This window comes from Humulus lupulus, chromosome 5, assembly GCF_963169125.1.
Source record: "Humulus lupulus chromosome 5, drHumLupu1.1, whole genome shotgun sequence".
Taxonomy (NCBI): domain Eukaryota; kingdom Viridiplantae; phylum Streptophyta; class Magnoliopsida; order Rosales; family Cannabaceae; genus Humulus; species Humulus lupulus.
In genome coordinates this window covers 71,367,353-71,382,888 of record NC_084797.1, presented here as the reverse complement: position 1 = coordinate 71,382,888, position 15,536 = coordinate 71,367,353, and positions in this window count along the sequence as shown.

Sequence of the window (15,536 nt, the reverse complement as noted above, 5' to 3'; positions counted from 1 at the left end):
TCTACTGTCCATTCAAACTTCTTGTTTCCTCGGAGCAGGTTGTAGAAGGGCAAACACTTATCGGTTGACTTGGAAATAAACCGGTTGAGTGCTGCCACTCTTCCTGTTAAGCCTTGGACATCCTTCCGCGACCTGGGCGAAGGAAGCTCGAGCAGTGACCGGATCTTACCGGGGTTTGCCTCGATTCCTCGAGTATTGACTATGAACCCCAGGAATTTCCCTGACGCGACCCCAAAAGTGCATTTCTGGGGATTAAGCCTCATGCCGTATTCTCGTAGTATTTTAAAACATTCTTCCAGGTCGGAAACATGGTTATCGGCAGTCTTTGACTTGACCAGCATGTCATCAACGTACACTTCCATGTTTTTACCGATCTGGTCCGCGAACATTCTATTTACTAGCCTTTGGTAGGTAGCTCCGGCGTTCTTAAGTCCGAACGGCATGACCTTATAGCAATAGACATTAGTCGGGGTCATGAAGCTGGTGTGTTCCTGGTCCGCCGGATTCATCGCGATCTGATTGTAGCCTGAGTACGCGTCCATAAAGGACATGAGCTCGTGCCCCGCCGTGGCATCCACCAGCTGGTCAATCCTTGGCAATGGAAAACAATCCTTGGGGCAGGCTTTATTCAGGTCAGAGAAGTCGATGCAGGTTCGCCATTTTCCGTTGGGCTTTGGAACTAGCACGGGGTTGGCGACCCAAATTGGAAACTTGGCTTCGTGGATAAAACCACATTTTTTGAGCCGGGCTACTTCTTCTTCTAGGGCTTCAGCCTGGGTTGTTCCTAAGCGTCTTTGCTTCTGAGACTTGGCAGGAATGCTTTTGTCCAAATGAAGCGTGTGCATGATGACACTCGGGCTAATCCCCACCATGTCCTCGTGGGACCAGGAAAATACGTCTAAGTTAGCCCGCAGAAATGTAGTCAGCTCCGCCTTCCTCTTGCCGCAGAAATTTTTCCCGAGCTTGACCATCCGTGATGGATTTTGTGGATCAAGGTTCACCTCCTCGAGCTCCTCAATAGCCTGGAGCTCGGATCTGTCTTCGCCTACTTGGGGGTCAATATCCTCACTCAAAGCGACATTTCCCCCTTTGGCGCTTTGAGGTTTTTCAATCTCAGGGTCCGCTGAGGGTTCCTGAGATTCCTCTTCACTCAGAATGGCCATAGCCAGCTACCCGGGTTTAGATTTTCCCTTCATGGAAATGCTGTAGCATTCCCTGGCAGCGAGCTGATCGCCCTAGATAGTGCAGATTCCTGTTGAAGTAGGGAACTTCATGGCGAGGTGTCGAATGGAAGTGATAGCTTCGAAAGCTATGAGCGTAGGTCGGCCCAAAATGGCGTTGTAAGCAGTGGGGCAGTCTATGACCACGAACTCGAGTAGTTTGGAGACTGTCCGAGATTCTTCCCCTAGGGTGATCACCAGCTCGATCGTCCCTATCGCCGCTGATCCTTCTCCCAAAAAACCATACAGCATCATGGAGGTTGCCTTTAGCTCGGCGACGGTCAAACCCATCTTCTCTAAGGTGGATTGGAATAGGAGGTTCACCGAGCTCCCATTTTCTATCAGTACCCTCCTCACTCTCCGGTTGGCGAGCTGGACTGCTACAACCAAGGGGTCATTGTGAGGGAACTGGACATGGCCTGCATCTTCCTCCATAAAAATGATTGGTTGCCTCTCCAATCGCTGCTGCTTTGACTGGAGCTGCTCCGGGACGAACTCTACTCCATTGTGAGCCTTTAGTTCATTCACGTATCTCTTCTGGGCACCTCTGCTCGTGCCAGCCATGTGCGGACCTCCAGAGATGGTGGATATCTCTCCTCCGACCACGCGGGGAGGGAGATCCTGATCTACTCGAGACCCGGGCTGACTGGCTGGGGCTTCTGGAGCAGGTCGACTCGCTGAGACCCTGTTCCGCGAGTATTGAGCCAAGGGACCGGCTCGGATGAGAGTCTCGATCTCATCTTTCAAATGCCTACAATCGTCGGTATTGTGGCCGATGTCGTTATGAAAACGACAAAATTTGGAAGTGTCTCTCTTTCCCTTGTGGTGCTTCAATGGCTCCGGCCTCTTCCAAGGGACCCGAGTAGAGTTGGCCAAGAAGATACTCTCTCTGGACTGGGTGAGCTCGGTATACGTCGTGAAAATGGGCTTAAGCTTATCTACAGACTTATTCTTCTTTTGGCCGTGCTGACCGTTTTCGCCATTGCCCTTTCTTTTTCCTCCACCGGGCTGGTTGCTCTGTGTGACGTTTGGGGTCGCTGCCACGACCTCCTCCCCTACTCCAACGGGCTGATCGGGAACCTGGCTGGTTCCCGCAGCTGAGGCTTTGGTTTCGGCTTCTTTCAAGTTTATCCATTCTTGGGCCCTGTTAAGGAATTCGTTGACCGAGTTGACTCCCTTCCTCTGTATATCCTTTCATAGCTCTCCTCTGACAAGGATTCCGGTTCTCATGGCCATGAGCTTGGAGCTATCATCTGCGTCTCTAGCCCGAGCAGTGACGTTCGCGAATCTGCTCAGGTAGGCCTTCAGAGTCTCACTGGGCTGCTGTCTCACGTTAGCCAGGGAGTCGGCCTGAACACGGGCGGCCTGGGAGGCTCGGAATGCCCTTTTGAAGTCGGCTGAGAAGGTCTTCCAGTACCTGATTGACTGTCTTTTACTTTGCTTGAACCACTGTCTGGCAGGTCCAGTCAGTGTGGAAGGGAAGATCAAGCATCTCAGCTCCGGGCCAATGTTATGGGCCATCATTAGGGTGTTGAACATCCCTAAATGGTCTGACGGGTCTCCGTCCCCATTGAACTTTGACAAGTGAGGCATACGGAAACCAGATGGGTATGCCGTTGATGCTATATTGGGGGCGAAGAGTTCCATCTCGTCTCCCGAATCATATTCGTCTTTTTCTTTTTCTGATAGGAGCTTCCTCATCAGCTCCTCCATCTGAGTCAGGCGCTCGAGGGTTTGGTCCTGATGTCCTTGGTTATTCCGGGGCTGTTCAACAGCTCCGGATCCATTGTACACATTTGGTGGGTTATTGCCCCTCCTATCTTGAGATAGGTTATTTGGGACATTCCCCCCGTTGCGTACTTCGGACAGGCCCCCCCCTGAGCGAGCCTGGCCATCTCCTCCTGCTCTGTCCCCTCTATGAGAGTTGAGGTGATCTCGCAGGTCACCTCCCTAGGTGGTCTGGTGACTTTGTGTCGAACTTAAACGCTGACGAAGGTCTCTCCCGGAGAGATCACTCCGGCGACTGCCGGTCCAGTGGCTCCTGCTGGATAGGCTTGGAGTCCGCCTTTGGTGATGACGACTTGAGCCTTCCCCGGGCGCCCTGCTGCGCTGGGAAGGTCCAGCTGATGGCGGGTTTCTCCTACTACTCCCATAGGCAGGGATGTCCCGGACGGGCCGAGGAGGAGACGGATATCTGATCGGAGATGGAGGATGCCTGACTGGGGAGGCGATCCTAGTTCCGTCTGGACGGATCAAGTTTGGTGGGGGCCTTCTGGCCCTGCCAACCTACTGGTCCCGCACCGGGCGATCTGGACGAGGCGCAGGACGGTCGTCGGGGACGGGCTGACGTCGCGAGTCCTCCTCGGTTCTCCTTCGGGAATTTCCTCGAGCTCCCCTGGGCGTTCTCGAGGATGGTTGGGAGCTAGGAGTCGACGTCCTGACCGAACGGCTGTATTGCTGTTGTCCGGTCCTAGGCATTTCCTCGAAGTTTGCCTCTCGATGGTGTGATGAAGGGGTGGAGTTGGCTGCCGGAAGTCTATCCGAACGGCTATGCTTGGACCGGTTACCCCGGCGAGACTTAGGAGCCTCACCTTGCCTATCTCCGACGTTAACACCGATTGTGAGAGGGGGTAGTCGGGCCAAGATATCCTGGATTTGCTGGCTAGCTGTTGCTAACTGACTCCTCAGTTGAGCGTTCTCCATTTCCACCGCAGTATAATAGCATGGGTTCGGATTAGGTGGCCGAGGCGCCGAACTACCGGTATCATCTTGGCCCACCGGCTGTTTTCCTGGTCGCTGTTGGACTTCAGGAACTTTTTCATCAGGGATGGTAGTATGATGAGCCTCCTTCCCATCATGTTGTTCTACCTCGTTACCATGCCTGGACCGAGTAGTCACCATAGTTGGATGTTTGCAGCAGCACTAATCGAACTTGCTCTCAATGAAAGCACCAAACTGTTGACGCGGTTCTTCGCCAACTGGTAATTAAGAGAAGAAGAGAAAGGGATTAGTGCCAAATGTAGAACCGAAACAGATATATGAACTAAGAGGATGAAAGAGGTGACTCAAGACACATTCTTAAGTGGTTCAAATGTTAAAATCCTTCTACTCCACTAGTCAATATTATTGATCTATATTGAGTATTTGATTACAAGAGGTTATTTTTTCCAACCCTTATCAATTCCCAGGGTCTCCATAATTATAGGAGAAGGCACCTGGAAGTTGGTAAGAAGGTCATCCCGTGACCTTCTTACTTGTCGTATCAATTCTGTGACATTCATGATTAATTCCTAAACCTGACACCTAAGTGTGGTCAAATCAATAGGTAAGGAGGTAATGGGCCGCACGGCCCAACCCAGTCGTGGGTGTCTGAACACGCACGTTCCTGCTGCGTGTCCGAGAAGTCAGGGGGATATCAGACACGTGATGCCTGATATATGCACGTTTACCTTGCGTGTGTTGACTTCACAAAGGGTCACAACCTCCATATCCAGCTCGTTGTATGAGCTTCACACTTAGCTCGGTCTTCGGCCTTCGGAGTCCCTGCCCCGGTCTTGGACGGTGAAGGCGAGCTCTTGGGGCTTCCTCGAGCTAAGAAGGCATGAAATTACGACATAAGCTCCAGCCCTGGGGATGACCATGAGGTAATCATGGTTAGGCCGCAGCTCGGCTTGCTAATCGGCCCGTGGGAGAATCAGGGCGTACAATATGTGTCATATGATTTGAACCACATTATTATGTAGATATATTTGCGATAACTGGATTAAGTCAATTCTTTAGTGCGATTTGGCAAAAAAGTCACAAAAGAGATTTATACCCGTATCGAGGGAGCCAATGTGTATTTTGATAATTTTGCATAGGTTAGGAATTAGTGGAATATTATTGGAGAAAATAAATGTATTTGGAGGATTAGTAACTTAATAGGGAACTTAGGACGTGATACAGATTTTTCTACTGCAAGTGTACGGTGTATTGCAATATAGTTTTAATTTAAAGGATGTCGAACCCACATGGATTATATTTAAGTCTATAATTTTAATTAGAAAATTCAGCAAATTACTCAAATAAGAAAATAAAAAATGAAAGAACAAAATAATGGAAGATAATGATCTTGGAAATTGATTAGATGAATGAGGAATGTACTAGAGTAACGATTTCACTATCTTAAATTATGAACCATGATTTCTTTTTTATCCTAATTAGTTCTCTTCATTTATAATCTCTAGAATTCCAATGTAATGCATCTATCTCTCTCAAGCATATATGCAATTAATCTCAATTAATCAATATGATATCTCTATTCACTATTAATAATCAAGAAGTCATTAAGCAAGTAATTCTTTTAAGTTAAATTCATAGAGTTCAAGGAATCTCTCAATCTCACAATCACTCTATGTCAAATCTTCTTATGTCCAATCTAAGTTTATCTTTCTCAAGCATAAACCCTAGATCTCAAATCACAATAATGATGGCCAAACATTAATATGAGAAAATTAAATCAAGAAGATATGAATAAACAAAAAGAACTTCATAAAGATAATAATAGAAACTTTAATTCAATAATCAAAATAGATCCATCTAATACTGTAGCACAAAAGAACTTTAGTTCTCCATTACAAACTTTAACACAATAGCAATGTAGTTATTCATAATTAAAAACTAAAATAAAAGGAGGAAGAAAGAAACTAGATGTAATGATGGTGATGTTGATGAATTCTAGCCTCCGTTCTCCTTTCCAAGCATGTAATACCAGGTCTAATCTCATCCAAAACGTCATTAGAACCCTAATTATATTTTTCCTTTTATATTCCCTTTGAAAGACCTCTTTTTCCCTTCAAAATTCATCACTTAAATTTTTTGCATGGATCCAGGCTCTATTGCACCTAGAACGGGCGCTGCTGCGCTACTGGAAGGCCAAATACATGCTCTGTGTAACAGTCAGGCGCTGCATCCCTAATTCAAGTCAGAAATTGTGTTGCGTCCCCTGGTGGTGGCGCTGCAACGCCTGGGCGAATTCCTGGAACGTTGATTCTTCAGGATAGGGCTGCAGCCCTATTTCACATTTTTTTCATTTTTTTCTCCGTTTCACTTCCGTTTTGTACGAACTTCGCACCACTTCTCCTTAGACCCTACACATACACAACACAAGTGTAAAACCAAACAAAACAACCTAGACACCTACAAATTAAATATAAAATGACACTAATAAGTGAATCTAAAATTCACTTATCAAACTCCCCCAAAATTGACATTTACTCGTCCTCGAGTAACGACTCAAACATACACTAGACAACAACTAACCATAGACAACTAAACACACACACACATCGCAAATCAAACCAACAATAACATTCAAGCTTCAATTTCCTGAATACCATGGTTACATAAAGCTTCAAAAATTTCCCAACAACGCAATCCAGATTTTCAATCTCAACCACTGCCATAATCAACTAATCATCATTCACATCCTTTAACTATTCACCATAATGATTAAACTCGCAAATGACGTAGTTATGCACATTAAATCCTCACAGTCGTACCATAATCAATATTACTCCATAAGTTTGCATTACTCATTATTCTCCACTAATGTAAACAATGCATGCTTAAGAATCAATAGGACTTTAATGACTTACAATGTATGGCTTAGGTAAGGTAGGTAAGAAAGTCATTTAGGCACTAATACCATAAGCATACTAAACACTTAAACAACCATGTACACATAAATCCCCAACACCCAAATTCAACAACATTGACATGAATGAGATATATATATTTCATTTTTTTTCCTTCCTTGTTTTTTTTTATATTTGTTTTTTTTTTCTTTCTTTTTTTTCATAAAGATAATAATAGCAAAGCTCACTCCCAAAAATTTATGTCTAAAATATATTTTCTTAAGGGAGTGTATCTCCATTCTAAATTTTTCCTCTTTCAAGAAGAAACTTTCTCTCATTCATCTTTTTCTCTCTTGAAAACCCAAAATGCTTTCCATTACAAAACTTCAACCCAAATTATCTTTTTATGCTCATGATATTATTATGGGTATGACATTTGATAAGATTTTCATTAAGTTTCAACAATTTTGGGTTTCAAACAACAAATAGGCTTAGGCTAAAATAGGGTGACTAATGATACAATTTTTTTTTCCAGGAAGGCTAGAAAGGCTCAAACAGACCAAACAAAACTGCCTACATCTTCTTCTTAAGCACACATTATCTAGGAATACCTCTCAAATAACAAGTAACACAAATTCTAGAGCAATCAACCAAATCTTTCCACATATCTCATTTAACACGCATAACACAATCAATTAGCACGAATATAACAATCATGGCAAAAAGTTCATTCCATTCTCATATATTAATCAATCATGGCAGTAGAAAAATCAAGCACATAGATGCAAAGTGGTTTTAATTCCTAACTTTATGTACATGGCATTTATTACGTATCCTTAACTTTTATTATTAATTTGATTCAAACACGACTCACAACAACCCGACTCTAAACGCATATTCACAAAATGAAAATTAAAATAAAAAAAAAACTTTCGTAAAGTCCCTCCCCCAAACTTAAATCAAACACTGTCCCCAATGTTTAACTACAAAGAACATGAAAGAAACTTACAAATGATCCATCCTCGCTAATAAGGAGGAGGTGGTGGTCGGTCTTGCATCCCAACAAACGGAGGAGGATAAGCAAAATAATCAGCCTGTCCTCTGTTCAATGTCCACTGAGCCACCAACAAATTGAGCCGATCAACCTGATTACGCTTATATTCCCCCCGGGCAGCCAAATAGTTATGAGTTATTGTATTTCGTTGGACAATATATTGCATCATGTCATGCAAGTATTGCATATTAGGATCAATTGGATCACCAATAGACAAAGGAACATCCACATTCATCCACCTGCTGCTTGGTAATCAAAATTCAGCTTCTTGATCGCCCAATATGCCTTGTGCTCCAATTCTACTAGTAAGTGATAAGCTTTGCCAAATACTAGTCGATAAGGAGACATACCGAGAGGAGTTTTGTACGCTGTCTTGTAAGCCCATAGAGAGTCATAAAGCTTTTGAGACCAATCCTTTCTATTTAAATTCACTGTTTTCTCCAAGATGGACTTGATCTCTCGATTTGATACCTCAGCTTGGCCATTAGACTGGGGATGATAGGCCAAAGCCACCTTATGTCGAACACCATACTTAGTCAAGAGTGGTTTAATAAATTTTTTGCAGAAATGTGTTCCTTCATGACTTATTATCGCTCTTGGAGTTCCAAAACGATTAAAAATAAATTTTTGCAGAAAAGAAGAAACCACCTTGGAATCATTTGTAGTAGTGGCTATCACTTTGACCCACTTTGACACATAATCAACAGCGAGCAAGATAAAAAATTTCTCGAAAGATGGTGGAAAAGGCCCCATGAAATCAATGCCCCACACATCAAACTGTTCCACCTTTAAAATCACATTCAAAGACATCTCGTTTCTTTGTGAGATATTTCTGATTCGTTGACATCTATCACAAGTCTTGACAAAAGTCTAGCAATCTTTAAAAATCGAAGGCCAATAAAAACTAGATTGCAAGACTTTTTCTGCTGTACGTGATGGCCCGAAATGCCCACCGTAAGGTGCTGAGTGACATTGCTCTACTATTGATTGAATCTCTTCCATTGGTACACAACGATGAATCATTCGATCCGTACTCATTTTGAACAAGCATGGATCATCGAAGAAGTAGTATTTAGAGTCATGGATCAATTTCCTCTTTTGATGTACATTAAAATAAGGAGGAAGCTTTCCACTAACAATGTAATTCACAATGTCGGCATACCATGGAAGTTGTGTTGGTACAGCCAGCAGTAACTCATCCGGAAATAATTCTTTGATCGGATCTTTACATTCAACTTCTTCATTCTCTAATCTTGATAAATGATCTGCCACAAAGTTCCCACTCCCCTTCTTATCCACAATCTCGATGTCGAATTCTTGAAATAACACCACCCAATGTATCAACCTTGGCTTGGCATCCTTCTTTGCAAACAAATAACAGAGCCCTGCATGGTTTGTGTATATAATAACTTTGGAACACAGGAGATATGGTCTAAATTTATCACATGCAAACACCACCGCTAATAGTTCTTTTTCAGTGGTTGAATAATTTCCTTCAGCATCATTGAGAGTCTTGCTCGCATAATAAATTGCTCGGAAAGTCTTCTCTCTTCGCTGCCCCAAGACAGCCCCCACTACATAATCACTAGCATAGCACATAATCTCGAATGCTTGACTCCAATCTGGTACAATCATAATAGGGGCTGACACCAACTTATATTTTATCAACTGAAATGCCTTCCCACACTCTTCATCAAAGACAAAATCAATATCTTTTTCCAGGAGATTGCATAGTGGCTTGCTGATTTTCGAGAAGTCTTTGACAAACCTTCTATAAAAACCTGCATGCCCCAAAAAACTTCTTATCCCCTTGACATTCACCAGTGGAGGAAGCTTCTCAATAATGGCTATCTTTACTCGATCTACTTCAAGACCTTCCTTTGAAAGTCTATGCCCCAACAAAATTCCCTCTTGAACCATGAAGTGACATTTCTCCCAATTCAGCACAGGGTTCTTCCCTTCACATCTACAAAGGACCAATGCCAAGTTGTGAAAGCAATGGCCATCATACACCACTGAAAAGTGGCAGGTGCATTGCAAAGTCCAAAAGGCATCCTCCTATAAGCAAAAGTATCATAAGGACATGTGAAAGTTGTCTTTTCTTGATCTTCGAGGGCGATGGTTATTTGATTATAGCCTGAATAACCATCTAAGAAGCACTAATGTGTATAGCCAGCTAACCAGTCAAGCATCTAATCAATAAATGGCAGTGGAAAATGATCCTTTCTAGTAGCCTTGTTTAACTTCTGGTAATCAATACAAACTCTCCACCCCGTTACTGTTCTTGTCGGAATCAATTCATTGGTTTCATTCTTGATCACTGTCATCCCCTCTTTCTTTGGTACAACTTGCACAAGACTAACCCAACTACTATCAGAAATAGCACAAATAATCCAGCATTCAACAACTTCAAAACTTCTATCCTCACCACTTCTTTCATGGCTAGGTTCAATCTCCTTTGATGCTCAATGAAGGGCTTATAATTCTCTTCAAACAGAATCTTGTGCATACAAACAGTTGGGCTTATTCCCTTCAGATCTGAAATTGCCCATCCTATTGCAGATTTATATTTCCTCAAAACCCTTAGCAATTTTTCAGTTTCACATTCTGAGAGTTTTGATGAAATGATCACCGGGCAAGTGAAATTCTCTCCTAGATACTTATAGCGCAAATGATTTGGGAGTTGTTTCAAATCTTACTTACCCACAACTTCCTTCTCAACTTCACCTTATTTAGCTTGACAAAGAGTTTCTTCATCATTAACACCACTAGCACTAGGAATAGCACTAAGAGCCATCACAAATTCTGCCACTTCGTCACCCACAAACTCACCATTCACCTTCTCCAAATCAGATTGAGTAATACTAGAATTAAGACAATGTTGTAGAGGTTCAACACATAATTATTTTCTCATTGTCTCTTCTACTACTACCTCGATAGAATCCACATGGTGACAGGTGCTTGTGTTGTCATGCTGCTTTAGCGCTTGATATATGTTGAATTTAACCTCTTCATTATTAACCCTCAGTGTCAGATGACCACCCTGTACATCAATAAGAGCTCTTCCAGTAGCCAAAAATGGACGACCAAGAATAATGGGAATTTCATGGTCCTCCATATCCAATACCATGAAATCAGCGGGAAAAATAAATTTGTCCACCTTAACCAATACATCTTCAGTCACTCTCCTAGGATAAGTAAGTGATCGATCTGCTAATTGAAGAGTAATGGTTGTGGGCTTCACCTCTCCTACCCCCAACTTCTTAAAAACTGAAAGTGGCATCAAATTAATACTCGCTCCAAGATCACATAATGTCTTGTCAAAGGATGACCCTCCAATAGTGCATGGTATAGTAAAGTTGCAAGGGTCTTTCACCTTTTGAGGCAACTTTTTCTATAAGACGGCGCTGCATTCTTTTGTTAGCTTAACAGTTTTAAAGTCTTCTAATCTTCTTTTCTTCGACATGACTTCTTTCATGAATTTCACATAATTTGGCATTTGCTCAAGATCATATGCGAATGGAATGTTTATGTGAATTATTTTTAAGATTTCTAGAAACTTTGAAATCTGTTCATCTAATTTCTTCTTCTGAAATCGCTGAGGGTAAGGAATGGGAGGTTGATACATTGGAAGGCTATCTTTCTTCGTGTCAGTCTTGTCACTTCCACTCTGCTTTGCGGCTTGTTCTTCCTTGTCTACCTCTCGTACCACTAGCTAAAATTTATGCTTTGAACCTTCCTGAACATTACCCTCATCAAGCACTTTACCACTTCTCAAAGAAACTACTTGGTATGATTCCTTTGGATTTACCACAGTGTCACTAGGAAAACTTCCCTTCTGATTGAAATTCACAGCAATAGCCAATTGGCCCACTTGAGTCTCAATTTTCTTCATTGAAGCACCCATGTTAGTCATATGGGTTTCTATATTGTTGATTCTTGCTTCATTTTTTCCGAACCTCTTGTTAGACTCCATAATAAAAGTGCCCAAAATGTCTTCCAATGATTGCTTTTTCTCTTGTTGCTGTTGAGAATTGAATCCCGGAGGTGGTTGCAGCACATTTTTTTTTATTAGCATAAGAGAAATTTTCATGGTTATGTAATCCTGGATGATAATAATTAGGCATGTTGTTTCTTTTGTAGTTATTGGTGAAGGAGCAGTTTGCCATAAACTGGGCTTGTTCTGGACTCATATCTTGCCCCTGCATTGCAGCAGCCGCTACTACACTCTCCATAATAGTTTGATTATTCTGCGCTGACAGAGCAACCATTTGGGTTTGTAAAGCAGCAATTTGGACATGCATGGCTGTCATCTAATCAACTTCATATAACCCAGCAAATTTCCTTGGGCCTGACCTCTCATTGGTCCACTGGTAACTATTGGTAGCCATTTCCTCCATCAAAGTGAAGGCTTCATCAACTGTCTTGGCTAATAGAGCACCCCCAGCAGCAACATCAACTATTGTTCGTGTTGGAACATTTAACCCTTGATAAAAAATCTGAACTTGCATCCAATTTTGATAACCGTGCTGTGGGAAATGTTGTAATAAGTCCTTAAACCTTTTCCAAGCCTCATAGAATGGTTCTTGCTCCAACTGTCGGACTTTCCCAATATCACTGTGTAATTGGGCTGACTTGGAAGGAGGGAAGAACTTAATCAGGAACTTTCTTGCCATCTCATTCCATGTTGTAATTGTTCCAGACTGCAAAGATTGCAACCAACTCTTGGCTCTATCCCTCAAGGAGAAAGGGAAGAGACGCAATCTGATGGCACCATCAGGAATGCCATTCATCTTCACTGTGGTACACACCTCCAGAAATATGGCCAAGTGAATGTTGGGGTCTTCAGTAGCTAAACCCCCAAATTGATTTTTGCTGCATCATGTTGATTAGTGCAAGTTTCAGTTCAAAGTTGTTGGCACCAATGGTTGGATTTGCGATTCCAGTGAGATTTTCATTCACAACGGGCACGCAAAAGTCACGCACTGCCCGCTGCACTGGATTAAGTGGAGCCCCACTAAATGCTGGTTGATTATTATTGATGCCATTGTCACCGTTGTTGTTCACCCCATTGTTGTCCATATTAAGCTCTTCAGTCCTTTTCTTATTTCTGAACTGACGGAGTGTGTGCTCAATATCAGGATTCAGAGGCTCAACAGGTGTAGAACTCCTATTCCTTCGCATATACTGAGAATACAAGCACAAACAATAACGTTAGTAACAAAACGCATTCAAATCTAATTTAAAATCAAGACTTAAAGTTTCAATATTAGTAAAATTAATTTTAATCCCCGAAAACGACGCCAAAAACTTGATACATATTTTTCTACCGCAAGTGTACCGTGTATTGCAATATAGTTTTAATTTAAAGGATGTCGAACCAACAGGGATTAAATATTTCATTTCACCAATTACTGTATATTTTTAAGTCTATAATTTTAATTAGAAAATTCACAATAATGATGGCCAAACATTAATATGATAAAATTAAATCAAGAAGATATGAACAAACAAAAAGAACTTCATAAAGATAATAATAGAAACTTTAATTCAATAATAAAAATAAATCCATCTAGTAGTCTAGCACAAAAGAACTTTAGTTCTCCATTACAAACTTGAACACAATAGCAATGTAGTTGTTCATAATTAAAAACTAAAATAAAAGGAGGAAGAAAGAAACTAGATGTAATGACGGTGATGTTGATGAATTCTAGCCTCCGTTATCCTTTCCAAGCGTGTAATACTAGGTCTAATCTCCTCCAAAAAGTCATTAGAACCCTAATTATATTTTTCCTTTTATATTAACTCCAAAAGATCTCTTTTGCCCTTCAAAATTCATCACTTAAATTTTTTGTACGGTTCCAGGCACTGTTGCCCCTAGAACAGGCGCTGCTGCGCTGCTGGAAGGCCAAATACATGCTCTGTGTAATAGTCAGGCACTGCAGCCCCTAATGGTGGCGCTGCATCCCTAATTCAAGTTAGAAATTGTGTTGCGTCCCCTGGTGGTGGCGCTGCAGCGCCTGGGCAAATTCCTGGAACGCTAATTCTTCAGGACAGGGCTGCAATGCTAGAACAAAGGGGCGCAGCCATATTTCACATTTTTTTCTTCGTTTCACTTCTGTTTCGTACGAACTTCGCACCACTTCTCCTTGAACCCTACACATACACAAAACAAGCATAAAACCAAACAAAACAACCTAGACACCTACAAATTAAATATAAAATGACACTAATAAGTGAATTTAAAATTCACTTATCAGGACGTTAATTGAGGTTTAGCGGGAATAGTGGCGAAATGACTGATTTTCCATTGGGATGTACCTTGGACTAGATTTTAGCTTGAGGGTATGGTGGTCATTTCAACAAGCCAGCAGCAGCCAAAGCACCCCACATTTGGGCACTCACCATTTCACTTGGTTTCTCTCAAAATTTGGTGTTAGACTCTCAAGCTTTCTCCCAAGAGCTCAAGTCACATAGGCTTGATCAAGAACTTGAAGGATTTTGGTAAAGATCCAGGGGATTCAAGGCCACAAGGAACAGATTGAACTGCCAAAACCTTCAGTTATCTACTGGGAAATTTGAAATCAATGAGGTAAGGACTTGTAGCTCTATTTCTCATTTTGAACTTTGATGTTCTTGGTTGAGATGAGGTTAAGGCAAGTGCTAATGAAATTGAGGTTTCTAGTAGATTGTAGTACATAATTTGCTGGAAGAAATGTGTTGGGAGGCTCTAGGAGGCTTGGAACTCAAGTTTAATTTGAATTTCAGACCTGAAATTTTCGGATTTGGGTAAGCTCTTAAAACTCAAGCTCAACATAGTGAATGTAACACCCTACTTCCTTAGAGCCGTTACTAAGTGAGTTTAAAAAAAACGTGCTCACATCTCACTAATCGAGGTTTTAGATCAAACAGTGTAATTAAGCTATAAACAGAGGAAAAACCTTAGAAATATTAAGTTCCATAGAAAATCATAAAAGGTTTACACTTGGGATCCCAAAATACAGTTTAGAAATGTTTACAACATATTAGTTAAACCAAGTCAACTAGACGACAAAATCAGAGTTTATTTACAAGCATCTCCCAAAATCCTCTGGCCGTGGCGGCCAGGCTGGCCAAACATGTACACACCGCCTCACGCCTGCTATACTCATGGTTGGTTGATCACCTCTTTACCCTTTACCTGCACCACAGAGCATCTGTGAGCCGAAGCCCAGCAAGAGAACCCACAAACAGATAACATATGCAACACATACATCAAACATATAAACATGCCACCAATGGCTAAACACGTACGGCCTAGCTGTCCCAGGCATTTACCAAGCCCTGGGTTCGCGGACCATGCCGTGAGGATATCCCAGGTATCCTTCTGGGGACTCGCCCTGGCAACTCGCACTCCACGTGCTCAGCGCTGCTCCCGACCCCTTGCCGTTCTCGGCCTTGCACTCATCGTGCCCAACGCTGTTCCCGGCCCTTCGCCGTTCTCAGTCGACACCGTTCCCGGCTCAAGCCGACCATTCACGTCAAAATATACATAGCATAACAAGCAAGTATAGAATTCTAACATAATCAGATAAAGGGCTACGCCTCGCAGTTCTAACATATTGGGCTCGGCCCTGCATATTAATCCATTCAATCACACTGGGCTCA